Here is an 18,918-nt window from a genome sequence, read left to right as displayed (position 1 = left end):
GGCAAATGCTCAGCTGCAAGTCTGCTCGAGTCACCTCCGTCCTCAAGTGAGGTTTGCCAAAACCCAAACGCCAGAGTTCAAAAACCGTTTCAGAAAGAAAGCTGGGAAGCGATCCAACCAGTGTGTGGTTCGACCAGCCTGATCCCTAGTGCTATAGAGTTTTCAGCACAGAAAGAGACCCTTCTGCCCATCGTTTCTGTGCTGGCCTTAGAGCAGAGAAACCCCCCTCCCCCCCTAACCAGTCTCCCTTCATAACTAAAACCGAGATCCCCTGGCTAGAATTATGGGCGGCACACTAGTTAGCACTGTTGCCTCACAGTGCCAGGGACCCAGGTTCAGTTTCTGCTTTGGGTGACTGTGCGGAGTTTGTATCTTCTCCCTGTGTCCGCGTGGGTTTCCTCCCACAGTCCAAAGATGTGTGGATTATATTGATTGGCCATGCTAAATTGCCCTTTATAGTGTCAGGGGATCAACAGGGTCAATACATGGGGTTAAGGGTATAGGGCCTGGGTGGGATTGTTGTCGGTACAGACTCGATGGGCCGAATGGCCTCCTTCTGCACGGTAAGGATTCTATTCTCTCTCACCCTAAATCAAGATGTCAAATCCGAATTTAAACCATTTCCCCAATCATTTTAACTCCAATCCTAAAGGAAGATCGTTGTTTGCATAATTTCCAGTAGTGAGGCGGGATTTCAGTTCTTGCTGACCCTATTCCATCTCGAAGCCCACAGCCATGTCTCAAAGAGAGGGGGGTTCACAACACTCTTGTGGTGTCTAGAAAATGCAGTGCTCTATTACAAGGGAAAACACAAAGTTAGCGGTTACACCACTTTACATTTTCTGAATGGTTGGAGTTGGATTGCCGCAGTAGTTCGCGTAACTCCCGGTGTGTCAGGCTCGACTCACAGTGAGGGTTTTAATGAAATCCTTTGTGTTCGCACTGATGCTCGTGTTGAATGTTGCCGCATTGACCACCCGGTGTTTCGGAATAAACTCCTCCAACTTGTTGGAAAATATCCTGCTCTTTCCACAATCTAGGCGTTTACATTTCAGGGGAGATTCAGCCCTGTGGAGTGGGGAAGGTGGACACTGCAGCCCGGATTTTAACGGGGTCAGGACACAATTGGGAAGGGTGCGCCTCACTTTAACCTCGGGAAATCTACAACGCTGTGTCTCCCCCCCTCCTCCCCCTGTTTAAACGAATCCACGCGAACTTTGGCGTTGGTTACGGGGACCGAGATGATTTTCTGGAGCTTGAAATGATATCTTAACGATTCTCACTTAGATAAAGGCGAGTCGGGTGGCAGGGGTAACCCCGCACCAAAGAAAAACCGGATGCTGAATCTACCGCAAGTTAACGTAGCATCATTTTTGAGTCCAGATCACAGACCTTTTATTTAAAACGCTGATTGGTTTAGTTCTTACAGTCTACGCCAGCTCGGACAGTTACTTCCCAGTGGCTGGTGTGTATAATAAAAGTGAAATGTTATATTTAAAGCCACAGAGGGTCCTTTCTGAGATTAGTCTCAACCGTTTTGCAGTTTTACCGGGCAACACATCAATTTGGAAAATTATGTCTTTCAGAAAGGCTAGCGAAAATCCATGTTTAAAGAACCCCCTTGTAATCGGTAGCCTGTTCCTAGCCGCCTTATCATTTTACTCAATAGATTGAGCGTCTGGCTTTTTTTTTGCTGGGACTTGGCGCAATTAACTCTTTAGTTACCGAGCTGACACGCAAATCCGATCTTAATTTGCCCTGCTTTAACAAACGGGTTGACAATAACTCGGTAGCAGCCCTTTTCCACCCTCCCCCAGTACCTGTTGGTGCCCCCTCACCCACCCTAAACCTTTGATCCAAGTGGAAACCCAGAGGAGGGAGCGGTGAGAGGCTGATATCTAAATTGACATTAACTTCCACACGAGACATATCAGTGAAGCCATTACATTGAGAATTAGGAATCGCTTCCGTATGGTACCTGCACTTCCCAGCCTATTCGCGGGCACTCAGCTCTATCACCTCTCACCATCGGCTATAAATGGTGTAGTTTTTTTTAAACCCCCCCCCCCCCCCCCATCCCATCCCATCCCATCCCATTTAGACACATCTTTTAAGATAGGCCAGATGTATTTCACCGGAGATCAGATACCTCAAAGAGATCTCTTCATACGTGGCTGGCTGCTTTAAGCAGGCAATATATATAGTGGACAATGCCCTTTTAAGAGTTAAGGTGGTCGTGGGAGCCTTTTCATCAATTGGCTCTTTGTAATTCATCAGAGATTCAAATGTCCTCCCCCCGCACCCCCGCACCCACCCCCACCCCTCGGCAACCCAGCCCCAAAGACGTGGGGGCTCCTCCTCTGCAGTGCTGACGGAGTAATGATAGGTGTCAAACCCCGCATTTGAACTTGCAGCAATTTAGATTTTTGCTTCTTTCTCCCCCTCCGGCTGAGAGCAGGCACTGGAGCTCAAGATTAAGCACTCTGCACCGGGACAAATCTTGAAAGAGTGACCGGTGAAGTGGAGCCCAGGCTGGGATCAACCCTGTAATCATCTATCAGTCATCGGCTTCTGCAGGACCTACTGCGATTTCTGAGTGTGGGACTATATCTGACGTATTAAAAGGACTTTCCTGTACATCCGACCTCTGAAAGGTAAATGCTATCTTTTTTTTCAAAAAAAAGAATAACCGTATGGTAGTGGAATTGTAATGCTGTGATCTGTACATGGGGTATTAATGGGTGAAATTGCTGTAAAAGTTGAATGGGTTTGATAAAGTAATTTTGGGGGGGCTTATTAAGAGATGACGATTAAAAGGAGTTGAGAAGAAGGTGTGGAGCAACGAAAGAACAGAAAGAAAATAAGACAGGAGACTGTCAGGAAATGAAGCCGATAGAGGAAAGAGATAGAGCGAGAGCACATGTTACAAAACTAAGGAGAATCAATGAAAGCTTGAGTGAGAAAAGTGAGCAGGCAGGAGTGTGCGTATTGTGTGTGAATGAATGCGAGCATGTCTCTGAATGAGTGTGAGGGTGTGTGCGAGCGTGAGAATGTGCTGTGTGTGTATACATGTATGCTCGGACTGAGTGCCGAGTATGTTATATGTGTGTGTGTATGACTATGTGCATCGATGATGTGAATGCAAGTGTGCATGTTATGTGTGCGGTGTGAATATGTACGTGTGAGCGTGAATGTCTATGAGTTGGACATATGTGGCGAGTGCCTATTGCATGTAAGTGGCGTGTGTATATGTGGTCGAGTGTGTGTGAATAAGCTGGTCTGCATGTATGTGGGGCGTGTGTGTGTATGTGTGGTTGTGGTGGGTGGAAATGTGAGGTATTGTTTAGAGCATATCTAAACATTAGTGAAATAAGGCGAAAATAGGAGAGCGAAAGGCAAATGAGGCAAAGATTGTGGAGTTTAATGTTTCAATCTTGTGCGGTCTGGTGTAGAGGAAGGCGAAGACAATTCCTCGATAGCGCTGGTTCTGTTCAGTCATTTGCGGGGTGGGGGGCGGAGGAGATAGAATGCAAATTGCAATGTGATAGATGCAGGCAACTTCCAGTCCGGTAGAGAGTCTTTGGCAGAAGCTTTCAGAGAGAGAAAGAATCACTGGAGCAAATGGACCCTTGCAACAACCAGCAATGCTTTTGACGGTAGACAGAAACGTCCCTTTCATTACTTCCCTATTGTTTACCTTTTGGCAATACACATCTCAGGAACACAAGAATAAAGCATTCCGTATGAAGCACACTTCAATCATCCTGTCCACTTGGGTAAATGTATGCTCGGTGTGCACACGCGGTTCCTGGTAACAACGGAAATTATCACCGAATAAATCCCGTTTCAAATAGACCCATTTTGTTCAAATTCGGGCACGGTTGAATGAACAAAAGACTGTTGCGTGGATTTATTTATTTGATTCCATCCCCTCCGACACCTTAAATTTGAATCCAACATTCCCCTCCCAGAGCTCATTAAATGTGCGATTACAGCTGGATACTGGGCAGGGTTTCAAGTTGTACAATAAAACATTATTTCGTATTATCTCGCGCGAAACTTTTCCAGACAGTGAGCTTTGCATAATGAGCAAGACTGATTTTTTTTAAAGAAACGTGACTCAGTCAAGGAACATTATCGACCCAACCCAAACTGAACATTTCTGATTTTGGGGCTTTGGGGATTCTTCCGACACAGTTAGGGGCTGAGTGGGGGGAAGACACATTACTCCCAGAATTTGTGTTGACCTCCAGATGTTCCCGAGCGAGACCCCAGTGCGTGTGTGTCTTAACATCTGAGAAATGTATTAAATATCTGCACCGTCTCCAGCTCCCTAATCTGTCTCTCATTCTGGGGAACAATGTCTTTCGGATACCTAGACAACACTGGGGGCGGGGGTAGGGGGCGGTGAATGATCAGCGAAAAACGGGTAAAATGCCCATTAGAATGCAAATCAACATTAAAAGAGCGCAGAACGACCACTCGTAGACAGCAATAGACCAGACTTTTAATAAGAAACCTCAGCTCATTAAAACGAAAAAGTAATTTCTTTGTGCAACCTCGTTGCTGGTAGCCTCCCGAGATTCTTTCCATCCGTGCCTTGGATTCAATGGGTCGGTGCAGGCAGGGGTTGACACGAGCGCGGTAGTGTGTGTGTGACAGACTGATTGCCTTTTAATAAGTCGCCCCAGACTGTGGCTAGGAATTGCTTGAGGGGCGGCTTCTGGTGGGGTGTGGCGCCCCCTCATGGACAACCCGTGCGGCACTCGAGTGGGCACGGTGGGGCATTCACGTATATGCAAAGCATGGCTTAAAAGAAATGATCATTTGTGTACCTTTTCTCCGTTTGAAAGATGCACATCTGTTAAAATGCTAAGAAGATGCAGAGATGCAGTCACAGGTTTTCCCAACAACGGAATAACTTAAGTTTCCCTTTTCAAGCCACTCTCAAACGAGATGTTTTATTGCAATGCTTACAAGTCTCACACAACGTTAAAAAAAGTGTAACTCAGAGGGGAGGGAGAGATACACAGGCTAAAAGAAAGCCTGTCTCACAGCAGAGGCTGGTGCATTGCTGTTGGCACTGATGGTATGAGAGCCTCTCCGCTGCTCTGTTATATATGGGGAGGGGGCTTTGGGAGAGGAAGGCGCGGGGGGGGGGGGGGGGGAATGACTCAAATGTAATTGATTGTCTGCTACAAAGTCTTTGATCTAAAGGAGCTGAGCGCAAGGAAATGTGCCGTAACCATGTAGTGTTTGAACTGGGCTCTCCGAGTATCGCTTTCTTAAACCGGTCTTCTCAGCAATGGTCAGAGTGATACCCGCGCCAAAATTAAAAAAAAAGGAATCAACTGAGCGACACTATCCCCTCGCCCCGCCTGCAGCTTTCTTCCAAAAAGGGAAGAACAGCGCCTGCCTCGGGTGATCCATCACATCACGGTGTCTTAATAACGTTTCCATCAATTGTGTCCTTTACAGGCAGTTTTTCTAATGCGGTTGGCAACGCCAAGCGTTTGATGAAGAAACTGGCGGCGCAACCAGTGGATTCCCTCCCTCCATCTACAAGAGAGAAAGAGAGCTAGATTCGGGACAAGCGTGTAATCGCCTTGTTGGCGGTGACTGAGGAAGAAAGGAGTTAAAAATCCCAACATTGGTTTCGGGATCTGGTTTCAGGTAAGTGATTACAGATTTCAGCTTAACAAAGCCCAGCTGTTAACCCGGCAGAACGTGTAACTAACTATTCAATGCAGAGTTCAATACATTCTGCACGGGGCAATCTTTTGTAATTGTACATGTACAGTGGCTGCGTTGTGTTCTATTTAGCACAGTCTATATCGGACCAGCCAGCAGAGAGGTTCAGATGCCGCCACAAACCCACACGTGATGGCTTAAAGCAAATTCTACCTGTGTTATTCTACACATTGTTAATGTTCACGGTGGGGTTAAGTTTATTTTGATTTCAACAAGATTTACTCGTTTTGTTTGCCAGCAGCATGTGTTTTATTGAACTTCCATAATCAAATCACACGATCTCGCTCTTACACCGTGGGAGTTGAAGTGCTAATCCATGAAGTAACGTTAACAGCAAACGTGTGGCTTTACATACATGATACATATATAATTTTACATATGATGACATCCATTCACATCCCTGGGCTGCGACTTGGACCTGGCGGAGAAGCCTGTGCATTCCCACCATCCCTTGAGTAGTGCCATTGGGCACTCCTAGCTCCTGGTAGGGCCCACCCATAGTTTTTTTTATTCCTTCTGGGACATGGACATCGCTGGCTGGCCAGAATTTATTGCCCATCCTTAGTTGTCCTTGTTCAGAGGGCAGTTGCAAGTCAACCACATGGCTGTGGCTCTGGAGTCACATATGCCAGACCAGGTAAGGATGGCAGATTTCCTTCCCTAAAGGACATTAGTGAATCAGATGGGTTATTCCAACAATCAACAATGGTTTCATGGTCATCAATAGATTTTTAATTCCAGATTTCTTATATGGAATTAAAATTCCACCATCTGCATAGCGAGATTTAAACTCGGGCCCCCAGAATATTAGCTGAGTTTCTAGATTGATAGTCAAGTGATTATACCACTAGGCCATCAGCTCCCCGAGTTGCAAGGTTAGGGGGAGGCACCAGACAAAGTGCGGTTCAAAACATTCCTCTACAGCAGAACAAGGGAAGGAAGACCCTATCTCTCAGGTGGAAGAAGGCTGCAGTTGCAAGGTGGTTCCCATCATAGTGGCTCACTGAAACCGACCCATCGGCCCATCAAGATGTTGTGGACAGTGAGGGTGCCCCAAGGTCCCCACCTTAAACAAAGTCATGCATAGGGCGACAACAAATTTATTTTCTAATCATGAATATTTAAACTGCCAGGGATCACTGGGTGTACAGAAGGACTAATGGTTGTGGAACTGATACTGTGTCTCTCCTTGTCTGTGTTTTGGCACAGACTCAGTTACTATTAGCCAGCGGGTAATGCTGGTAAGAAGTGTCAGAATATGGATTTCTGTTACAATAATATGATGACCTGGAATAGGAATCTCACTATATGCTTTATAGTTGCTGGATGCCAGCCAGTGCTGGATGCCAGTGACTGGGTAGTGTTCATTGACATGAGCAAAGACCACAGATGTGTAATGAAAGTGCTATTAATTGGTTTCTTGTTCCTGGCCAATGCAGATGGTGACTTCACAGCTTTCAATTTTAAAATAGAAAAGGTTGATTAAAACCAATTCCACTGGTTCCCAAACTCTTCTGTGATTGCCTGTCACTATTATTTCCTTTGAATATTATGATCTCGGAGATACAAGAAGAACTTGATCCTACTGTCTTCCATCTTTCCCAGGTGGTGATGAATCTAGTCTGTTATTCAGTCTAATAGAATTTAGCTTCTGAATCCTTCCTTCAGTTAATGTTAGCACACATAACGTTGTTTAATGCATACTAGACTTTTGTGAAACCTCAGGAGTTACCAGCTATATTGTTCAAGTTGCTTATTTTGAAAACTTACTCTTCCCCTTTCTTCCATTTAGTTTCAGACAATTCAGCCTTTGACTCATGCTTTGATATAGTTCCTGAGGTGCCAAATGACCTCTCATCAGAGTGGCCATTCTACCCTTGTGGATTTAAGATGGCAAGCTTTGGCAGGCTGTTTGACTGTGCAAGACATTATGGTCTTTGGCACTATTTGTCCTTATCTGACATCTACAATATAGCTGGGATCACTTGAAAATAATCAGTTTCAGGAGTCTTTGTTGATTTTTTCCCCTTTATCAGGATCTGAAGCTAATTTTTAGCCTTGGTTAACTCATCACATTTCAAATAATTATACCCATGGTACATCTGTCCATATTGCTCAATGTCTGTGCCTACCCACTGGTCCCCTTCCATTCTCCGCTATAAATAGAGGCACATGTAGCTCACCTTGATAACGGATAGGTCTGTGCAGAAGTTCCTCCTCTCAGGGTAGGCTATCATTTCAAGCTCTATATACAGTAATCTATAAAGTTCTGGCTAACTAATGTGGTGTAATATTCAGAAACACCACACCACATTATGTTTTACTTTGCATGTGACGAATCAAAAGCCAGCATACCCTAATGGCTGCATTTGCCAAGTTGCCACCAACCATATCTGCACCTACCTGGAAGTGATCAAGAGTGAACCACCTTCACAGGTTCTGGGCCAACATAGAGGCAGAAATGAAATAATGCTGTCTGCTACACAAGGGCAACTGCAGCTAAGATGAAGCATAAAGCGGGCACAAGCATTGAAGATAATTGCCAGAAGCAGCCTCCAATCTACCTTCACTTTTCTGCCAATGGGGAAACTATTTTTGAGCTGGGATGATGTCCTGGAGTGGAAAGCAAGGCTACCCTCCTTGTAATCAGTTCATGCCACAGCAGCCTCATATCAGGAGCAATCAATGAGAGAGAGAGTTGAGTGCTGGGCTACTTGTGGCACTTATCTACTGACCCATGCATACACATTAGATTACTTTGCCCTTCATCTTTCCTCGTTATTTCTTAGTCATATTTCTCTTCAGTTTTCCAATGAGTTGAAATATCTTTGGAGCCTCTCACAAGCCACTAAATCTAAATTTCCATTTATGATGCTTCCTTTTGATGGTCCATAACCTATTTAAACTTCACATGTACACAATGTACACTGAGTATATCCATACCTGTACCTTGATGGTGCATTTGGACTGCCTCATGGACATTGAGTGCCATTACGACAAAGTTAGAATCCTTTTTCAACCATTGGCTTATACCAATAGATGAAAACCTTTGCTAGCTCACATTGGGAGGTAATTTGATTGTGGAGTTTATTACATCTTAGCTTGACATCCAATGTTTGCACTCTCCATTAAGGTTGTAGGGTAAAGGTGAGAAGCAGGAACCATGGGTGATTTTCTTCTACAACCCCCAAGTCCGCCACCTCTTCACCCCATACCCTAGCCTTAGATATAAGAAAACAAACTGTTTGCCACCACTGCCACAGCTGATGTCATCTAGCACAGAATGGGGATCAAATAAAGGATTGTTCTGTCTTGTATGGATCAATATTGAACATACAAAATTGACAAGCAGGGTAAGGCGAGCTGGTTCTTCAAACCTATCCCATACAGTTTGGTGGCTAGAGCGTTGTGACTTTGGTGCCATCTGTCAATTTACTGAATATATTCCCAACACCACTGCCTTCCAATGCCACTGCCCATTTCATTAATAAGAATGGTAAATCATACTTCATCTCAAATCCCTCTATGACACTACTATTAATAGTCCTCTAATGTCCCATGTTCTTATCAAATGTATATCAAATGATCTCTAATGTTCCCATCTTTTACCCAATAATGTACTTCACTTCCCTGGCAAATGGTATGTTGGCCTTCATAGCGAGGGGATTTGAGTATAGGGTAGGGATGTTTTGCTGCAATTGTATGGGATATTGATGAGGCCACACATGGAGTATTGTGTGCAGTTCTGGTGTCCTTATCTGAGGAAGGATGTCCTTGCTATAGAGGAAGTACAGCAAAGGTTTACCAGGCTGATTTCTGGGATTGCATGTCTGTCATATGACGAGAGACTAAGTCGGTTAGGATTATATTCATTGGAGTTTAGAAGAGTGAGAGGGGATCTCTTAGAAACTTATAAAATTCTAACAGGGTTAGACTGGGTAGATTCAAAAAGAATGTTCCCAATGGTGGGGGAGTCCAGAACTACTAGGGGTCATAGTTTGAGGATAAGGGGTAAACCTTTTAGAATTGAGGTGAGGAGAAATTTCTTCATCCAGAGGGTGGTGAATGTGTGGAATTCACTACCATAGAATGTGGTTGAGGCCAAAACGTTGACTTATTTCAAAAATAAATTAGATATAGCTCTTGGGGCCAAAGGGACCAAGGGATATGGGAAGAAGGGAGGATCAGGATATTGAGTTTGATGATCAAGATGAATGGCGGAGCAGGCTCGAAGGGCCGAATGGCCTACTCCTGCTTCTAGTTTCTATGTGTGCCCTTTTCTGAACACAGGAACTATATGAGTTGGCTGTCAGTGCAGAGAACTCACCCTGACCCTCATTAATTGAACTGCTGAAGATATGTGCAAGGAACTCAAAATCCCTATAAATTTTGGTATTTACAAAAATAATTCATGGGACATGGGTGTCACTGGCTGGACTGGCATTTATTGTCCATCCCAAATTGCCCTTGGCTTGCTCAGCCATTTTGGAGGGCAGTTTTAGGAGTCAAGCACATTGTTGTGCGAGTGGAGTCACATGTAGGCCAGATTGGGTAAGGATGGCAGACTTCCTTCCCTAGGGGACATTAGTGAACCAGATGGGTTTTTACAAAAAGCGACAATTGCAGGTATTTTTTATTGAATTCAGATTTCACTTCCTGCCATATGGGTCCACTGAGCATTACTCTGGGTCTCTGAATTGCTAGTCCAGTGAAATTACCACTAAACCACAGCCTGCCCAATATAACAGATATCTCAATGCATTCACATGCTGAATTGTTTAAACAGCTCTGCTTTATATATTTAGTTGTGGAGAAAAGCATGGAGGCTGCTAATGATACAATTTTTAATATCTTTAAAAACTGTCTTTAAAACCATAAAACTATTCCCCATTTGATTTGCAGTGTCCTTGGTGACATCCTCTAAAGGTAGAGCATTGTTTTTTTCGCATGTACACAGATGACACACAGCTCCACCTCTCTCGACTCCTCCATTGTTATTAAATTACCAGAACTGCTTATCTGATATCCCCTCCCCTACTGGATGAGCAGAAATTTCTTCCAATTAAATAATGGGATGACTGAATCATTGTTTTCGGTCCTCACTCCAAAATTCATTCCCTAATTACTGGCTCTATCCCTCTACCTGACAGTAATCTGAGAGAAAACCAGTCTGTTCGCACCCTTGGTGTCACATCTGATTCTGAGATGAACTTTTGACCACATATTCATGCCATCATTAAGCCACCTATTTCCATTCCATTACACCGCCCAACTTTGCTCCTATCTCAGTTCATCTGCTGCTGAAGTCCTCATTCTTGCCTTTTGACCACTAGACATGACTTTTCCACTGCACTCCTAGCTGTTCTGGATGGTCTTTCACATTCTAACCTCCATAACTTCAGGTTGCCTGTGTCTTAACTTGCAGCAAGTCCTTTTCCCCTATCACCCTTGTGCTCACTGACCTACATTGGCTCCTGCTCCTGGAAATATCTTCATTTTGAAATTTTCATCCTTGTTTTCAGATCTCTCCAATACCCATGCTCTTCCCTGACTCTTTAGTCTCCTCCCAATGTATCTGCGCTTTTCTAATTTTAGCCTTTTATGCATCCTCGTTTTAATTACTGCAACATTGGCAGCTGTGCCTTCAGTTGCCTAAGCTTCAAGCTCTGGAACACCTTCCCTACACCTCGCCACCCCTATACCTCACTTTCTTCCTTTAAGAAACTCTTTAAAGCCTACCCTCTTCTGACCTAACATCTCCTTATGTAGCTTGGGATGTTACATTATGTTAGAGACTATGTAAGCTGTTATTGTCTAGATCTAAATGTTGCTTTTAGTAATCTGCATGTGTTACGTGTTATAATTTAATTTACACATAATCAAGTTAGCTCCAATACACCTAATTATTTCTTCATGTTGGAGACACATACTCTGTGAATTTCACAGATTCCAAATTTGAGCAGTATAGAATTAGCACAAAGCCAAACTAGAGACTAGTACATTCCAATTTAACTCTTAAGAAATCTTATTCATTTTTCCTTTACTTTTGATCAACTTGTTTGGCAAAGATCATCTTTCAATTTTGCACAGTTGTTATATGGTCTGCCCATGATATCCAATGAATTCACTATTTATGAGCAGATACTGAGCAGGCTAATGAGGGGAGAGCAACCTGTTGGTTGGGCAGTTGGTATGGACCTCATTCACCACCAGTTAAATCACTTGAAGAGATCCTTAAGTGGGCATTAATTTGTCACTTAAAAGCCTCAATAGGCTCACTCTACTGTCTACAAGCATAAAAATATTCAGGACTGACCGATTTTCCTCTCACTAAACTGGGGGTTGTGGCAAATTGCACTAATTCACCTCTGCCCTAAACAGAGCCCAGCTACCTCAATACCAATCCCAGTTGCAAACTGGAGCACTCACTGGATAAATTGGCTGAGCCATTAGGGGAGCACAATACATGCTCTTTAATCAGCGATTAAGAGCGGGCCTCTGATTTCCTCCTCCTTTCATCCTCTTTTCATCACATAACATCCTCTTTGCTGACTGGGCTAGATGGACCAATGGAGAACAAGAGCTTGTCACATGGCGACTTTGGGCAGAAAGGGAAAATCCCCATTATCGTCTTGCCAAAACCATCTCCACGTGTTTCATGCAATCAAATATCCCTTGCCTCTTGCAGGCTCTGAGATTCATAGAATCATAGAATCCCTACAGTGCAGAAGGAGGCCATTTGCCCCATTGAGCCTGCACTGACATCAATTCTACCCAGGCCCTTTCCCCGTAACCCCACATATTTACCCCACTAATCACTCTAACTATGCATCCCGGGACACTAAGGGGCAATTTAGCATGGCCAATCAACCTAACCTGCACATCTTTGGACTGTGGGAGGAAACTGGAGCACCCAGAGGAAATGCACGCAGACATGGGAAGAATGTGCAAACTCCACATAGACAGTGACTCAAGCCGGGAATCGAACCCAGGTCCCTGGAGCTGTGAGGCAGCATTGCTTGCCACTGTGCTCCCCTGTTCAGTAGCATAAACCACAATATACCTTCCATATTATTTTCCATCACTTCAAGCTTTGTGCAATGGTAAACCTTTTAAACTCAACATTTTCCAGAGAAATAAAATAAATCTTGGTTCTGGCAATTAGATATGTTCTTTTTCATCTGTTTCCATTCCCAAAGTCTTCCCGTTTTATTCACTTTTCCAGCTGAGAACAAATTAGATGCCTGTCAATGCTGTGTTCCAGGCGGTTGCAAGGACAACCCACATGCTGCACTGGCCTGCTGTGACCCAAGCCTTAAACATTTGAAATACTGTGTATCAACAGCTATTAAAGTTCCATTAAAACAACAGGAGCTTGATGCATTTATTACAGTTATTATTTATTACAGTTATAGATGTTGCTGGTAATTTTCCGCAAAATATGGTCGTAATTGCAATAAAAAATAAAAATAATGTCTAATCACAGCCAGTAATCATTTAATTGCCATCATCATGCAAAGGAACCAAGAATGCCTTTCTTAGCATGGCCTTAGAATAAATAGGACATCTGATCATTGTCCCTATTATACAGTTTCCTTCAACTGTGCAAAAAAGAATCATAACTAACCAATGGCTTTTGCATTAGTTACTGGCCTTTCGTATTCCTGAGTGAGTTTCCACACCTTTACCTTCTTCTGTTGTCACAAACAAACTTCCTATTGCAATATGGTAAAAGTTCAAATGTCAAATTCCTGTTTCTTTTTATTCTTTGGATAGCCCCACACTCTTCGCAGATGCATTGAATCTTTTGGTCAATCGCCACGGGTCTAACATTTTGTATCCTTGTGCCCATTTTCTCTACTCTGTCAAAAATTGATAAAATGGAAGGTTTTCAGGAGCTAAGTTCTTAATGGTGAGCTGGCATCAGTGCAACATCTCTCAGACATTATGCACGAACAATTGTCGGCTAAATAGCATGGTGGCACAGTGGTTAGCACTGCTGCCTCACAGCGCCAGAACCCAGGTTTGATTCCCAGCTTGGGTCACTGTCTATCTGGAGTTTGCACATTCTCCCTGTGTCTGCATGGGTTTCTTCCGGGTGCTCTGGATTCCTCCCACAGACTGAAAGATGTGCTGGTTAGGTGCATTGACTTGAACAGGCGCCGGAGTGTGGCGACTAGGGGAGTTTCACAGTAACTTCATTGCAGTGTTAATATAAGCCTTACTTGTGCCTAATAAATAAACTTTAACTTTTTAACTAAATATAATATAAATTTGCAGATGACACAAAGCTGGGTGGGAGGGTGAGCTGTGAGGAGGATGCAGAGATGCTTCAGTGTGATTTGGACAAGCTGAGTGAGTGGGCAAATGCATGACAGATGCAGTATACCATGGATAAGTGTGATGTTATCCAATTTGAAAGCAAAACAGGAAGACAGATTATTATCTGAATGGCGATAAATTGAGGGGAATGTGCAAAGAGACCTGGGTCCTCGTGCACCAGTTGTTGAAGGTAAGCATTCATGTGCGGCAGGCGGTGAAGAAGGCAAATGGTATGTTGGCGTTCATAGCGAGAGGATTCAAGTACAGGAGTAGGGATGACTTGCTACAGGGTCTTGGTGAGCCCATACCTGGGATATTGTGTTCCTCCTTATCTGAGGAGGATGTTCTTGCCATGGAAGGAGTGTAGTAAAGGTTTACCAGGCTGATTCTTGGGATGCCAGGACTGACGTATGAGGAGAGATTGAGTTGGTTGGGATTATATTTTCTGGAGTTTTTTAAGAATGAGGGGGTATCTCATAGAAACCTATAAAATGCTAACAGGACTAGACAGGCTACATGCAGGAACGATTTTCTCAATGGCAGGGGTCTCCAGAACCAAGGGTCACAGTCTGAGGGTTTCATAGAATCCCTACAGTGCAGAAGGAGGCCATTTGTCTCATCGAGTCTACACCGACCACAATCCCACCCAGGCTCTATTCCCGTAACCCCACATATTTACCCTGCTAATCCCCCTGATACTCGGGTCAATTTAGCATGGCCAATCAACCTAACCAGCACATCTTTGGACTGTGGGAGAAAACCGGAGCACCTGGAGGAAACCCACACATACACAGGGAGAATATGCAGATTCCACACAGTCACCCAAGGCCGGAATTGAACCAGCGTCTCTGGCGCTGTGAGGCAGCAGTGCTAACCACTGTGCCATTGTGCCACTCCAGGTATGGGGTGGACTATTTAAGACTGAGATGAGGAGAAATTTCTTCACCCAGGCAATGATGAGTCTGTCAAATTCTCAACCACAGAAAGCAGTTGAGACCAAAACATTGCAAATTTTCACAAAAAGAGTTAGATATCGCTCTTTGGGTTAAAAGGATCAAAGGCCATTGGGGGGGGGGGGGGGACTCAGTTTCCTGAGTTGAATGATCGGCCATGATCATGATGAATGGTGGAGCAAGCTTGAAGGGCCAAATGGCCTACTCCAGCTCCTATTTTCAAGATATCCCAGTTTCCTACAGAGGATACCAATATTTGACATCAGCAAATGCAAGTGTAACCTCATAGTTTATGGATGATCAAAGCTGAACTTTCATACAAACACACACATATATAAAGACATGCCAGAAAATATGGCTGAGGTGAATTAAAGAAGTACATATGCATCCTTACTAGTTCATGGTAGACACACTCAGCTTTAAGTAATACTTTCAAATAGACCCATTGTCCAGTCTTACAGTTGATTACATTTCTGGAGATGGTTGTGCTGAGGTGCTGAGCTCGCTTTCATTATGAAAGCAGAAAATGCTGGAAATGCTCAGCAAGTATGAGAAGCAGAGTTCATGTTTCAGGTTAATGACCTTGTGTCAGAACTAGTGTCTAGTGCCTAATCTCCTGTCAGAGATTATTAATGCTGTGAGAAGAGTGATACCCATGAGGTAAAACAATTTGCTTCCCTTTGTGTCAATATTGGGAGCATCACAATCATTACTGATTATTAGCTTGGGAGGAGAATTGGATCTGTTCTGGTTGGATTGATGCAACATACACACGCATTATATATATATATATATACACATCTCTGGGTTACCATCACATCCTTAATCAGGGTGTGGGCAGCAAATTTTAAATGGTATGCACTTCCAAATGGCATCCCACTTCATACATGTATATCAAAAGGGTCCTAAGAGCGCATTAGCTTTGAAAATTTGAACTTTTGCATTAAAATTGTTGCTTTCTTGTTTACTTTAGCACCACAATGAATCAATCTTTCATTAAATTGGGAGGCGATGACCTAGAGTTATAATCACTAGACTATTAATCCAGAAACTCAGCTAATGTTCTGGGGATCCGGGTTCGAATCTCGCCATGGCAGATGATGGAATTTGAATTCAGTAAAAAATAAAATCTGGAATTAAGAATCTACTGATGACCATGAAACCATTGTCGATTGTCAAAAAACCCATCTGGTTCACTAATGTCCTTTAGGGAAGGAAATCTGCCATCCTTACCTGGTCTGGCTTACAGGTGACTCCAGGACCACAGCAATGTGGTTGCCTCTCAATTGCCCTCCAAGGGCAACTAGGGATGGGTAATAAATGCTGGCCAGCCAGCGACGTGTTTTGTCTCATGAATGAATAAAACAAAAGAAGAAAAGTTAAGTGATATTTGGATTTATCCACATTCAGCACAACATCAATGTCATTACTTCTTCAGACGTTATCCCTTCCAGCTATCTCCCGTTTGCAGATACAATTCCTTTTTCAAACATTTCTTCCCTTCACAAAAGTCCTCCCATCAATAAGAAAAAGCCGAAGATGTGTGGTTAAATATTTCTGCTAAATCTTTGTCTCCATGTAATATGATACAGCTGCTCTAATGTGATATAATGACATGCATGACATAGCGGGAATGGTGTCACATACAGATTCTAACAGTGTGCTTTGAATTAGTTCCATCTTGAAAGAGTTCTCAGATTTTATAGTTTGGAGCAGGTAAAGCTACACATTAGAAGGAACATCTCAGTTGATCACTTTAAGCCCCATTACAAGTTCCAACAGGAGAGTCTTTTCTAATATCTAATCTCCTGTCAGATTATTAATGCTATAAGAAGAGCAATACCCATGTGGTAAAACAGTGTACTTCTCTTTGATTTTGATATGGGAACATTTTTTAAATATTTAAGTTTACTCTTCAAGTAATTCAAAAATACTGGGGCTGGATTTTACAGGAGGTGTTTTCGGCATGGGGTACAGGGGGCATGTAGAATGAGAGAGGTGGCAAGCCTATCCCCTCACATCCATTCTCAACCCATCCCCATTTTACAGTGAGTGGGTGAGCATTGAAATTGGCCTGTCATTTTTCAAAAAAGTAATTAATGGGCTATCCAGGTTGTTACTAAGACAATTGACTTGTATTTCACACTGGCCAATGATTAGCCTGGTAGACAGGCAGGTGTGAGGAACTCACCTTTGGCTGCCTCATTCCTCCCTGTCCTAAAAGCCTAGGACATGCTTGACTCCAGGATCCACACCAGGATCCACAGGGATTAGCACTGCTGCCTCACAGCGCCAGGGACCTGGGTTCAATTCTGGCCTTGGCTGACTGTCTTATGTGGAGTTTGCACGTTCTCCCTGTGTCTGCGTGAGTTTCCTCTGGGTGTTCTGGTTTCCTCCCACAGTAAAAGATGTGCAGATTTGGTTGTTTGGCCATGCTAAAGTGTCCTTTAGATGTATAGGTTAGCAGGGTAAATATGTGGGGTTTTCATGGGGATAGGGCATGGGTAAAATGCTCTGTGGGAGAGTTGGTGTAGACCCAATGGTCTGAATGGTTCCCTTCTGCATTGTAGGGATTCTGTGATATTTCTCACTGATGTACTTTGTGGGCCTGCTTGCCATCCCAGCAGGGGCTGCTACTCAGTTCTAGCGCTGCTGAGAGCTGCTGGAATTCAGATTGTGTCCCACTGAGAGATGGAAGCCTCACTCTCAGCTTGTCTAGCATGCCAGCAGTGCGTTATCGCTGCAGGGGGGGGCAATGTTTAGGCTCATCAGCTGCCGGCCAACTGTTGCAACAGGGACAAGAGCAATACATAGAGTCATAGAGGTTTACAGCATGGAAACAGGCCCTTCGGCCCAACTTGTCCATGCTGTCCTTTTTTTTAAACCACTAAGCTAGTCCCAATTGCCCACGTTAGGTCTATATCCCTCGATGCCCATCTTACCCTTGTAACTGTCTAAATGCTCTATACTATCTCTGGCAGCTTGTTCCAGACACTCACCACCCTCTGTGTGAAAAAATTGCCCCTCTGGACCGTTTTGTATCTCTCCTCTTTCACCTTAAACCTATGCCCCCTAGTTTTAGACTCCCCTACATTTGGGAAAAGATATTGACTATCTAGCTGATCTATACTGCACTTCCCATGAAATCCAGCCCCAGGAATCTTCTCGATATGGTGCCTTTCCAGTATTCATAAAATAATAAGATGGCACTCGAGGTATATGCAGTTTTCATGTTATCAAGTTACTATGAGAGATTTTTGTTGCTTTGCAAATTCTAGTTTCCTTCAAAAAAAACCCAAAATACTGCAGATGCTGGAAAACTGAACTAAAGATTCTTCCTTGTTTCTTTCCTTCACCCTGCTTTTACTTTTTTTTACCTTTCATTCTATGTCCCATAGAGATTGAAGAACTCTTCCATCTTTTAACTCTGGTTTTCTGTCACCTTCTCTCCTTTCTTTTGATTTATTATCGTCACATGTATTGTGATGCAGTGAAAAATATTGTTTCTTGCACATTATACAGGCAAAACAAACCACTCATAAAGTACACAGGGGGAAAGGAAAGGAGAGGGTGACTTGGAATGCAGTTTTAGAAGCGCAGAACGGTCATAAAAGATGAAATTAGAGGGTACGCTGGGGTCAGCTCGCAAGAAGTCGTCACATACCGGCGCCACTTTTTCTGTCAACATTCCCTCTCCCCCTCCAAAAGCTTTCTACACTTTTGAATACATCCTCAAAATCCATTTTTTCAGCTGTACCTGTGGACCGATGTCCGATCCCGATTTGCCAAGAAGCTTAAGATCGTTTGCCACATTAAAATCACTATACAAATGCAAGTTGTTGTTGGATTTGTGTCAGAAATAGAGAAATGAAATCGAGAAATCTTGTCCATC

The 18,918-nt window shown here is 43.6% G+C and overlaps 1 protein-coding gene across 1 annotated transcript in view; it reads left to right on the top strand.

Moving 5' to 3' along the window:
* The first annotated feature begins 2,367 nt into the window (after positions 1–2,367).
* Positions 2,368–18,918, top strand: part of LOC144495030 (uncharacterized) — a 210,807-nt gene continuing 194,256 nt past the window's right edge. The window contains exons 1-2 of the mRNA XM_078214827.1: positions 2,368–2,654; positions 5,479–5,673. The gene's annotated coding sequence lies outside the window, so the exon portion shown is untranslated. The remainder of the gene's footprint in view (positions 2,655–5,478; positions 5,674–18,918) is intronic.

This window comes from Mustelus asterias, chromosome 6 (genome assembly GCF_964213995.1).
Source record: "Mustelus asterias chromosome 6, sMusAst1.hap1.1, whole genome shotgun sequence".
NCBI classification, from domain to species: Eukaryota; Metazoa; Chordata; class Chondrichthyes; order Carcharhiniformes; family Triakidae; genus Mustelus; species Mustelus asterias.
Note: the sequence above shows the minus strand (reverse complement) of the source record. Positions and strands in the feature narration are given on the sequence as shown.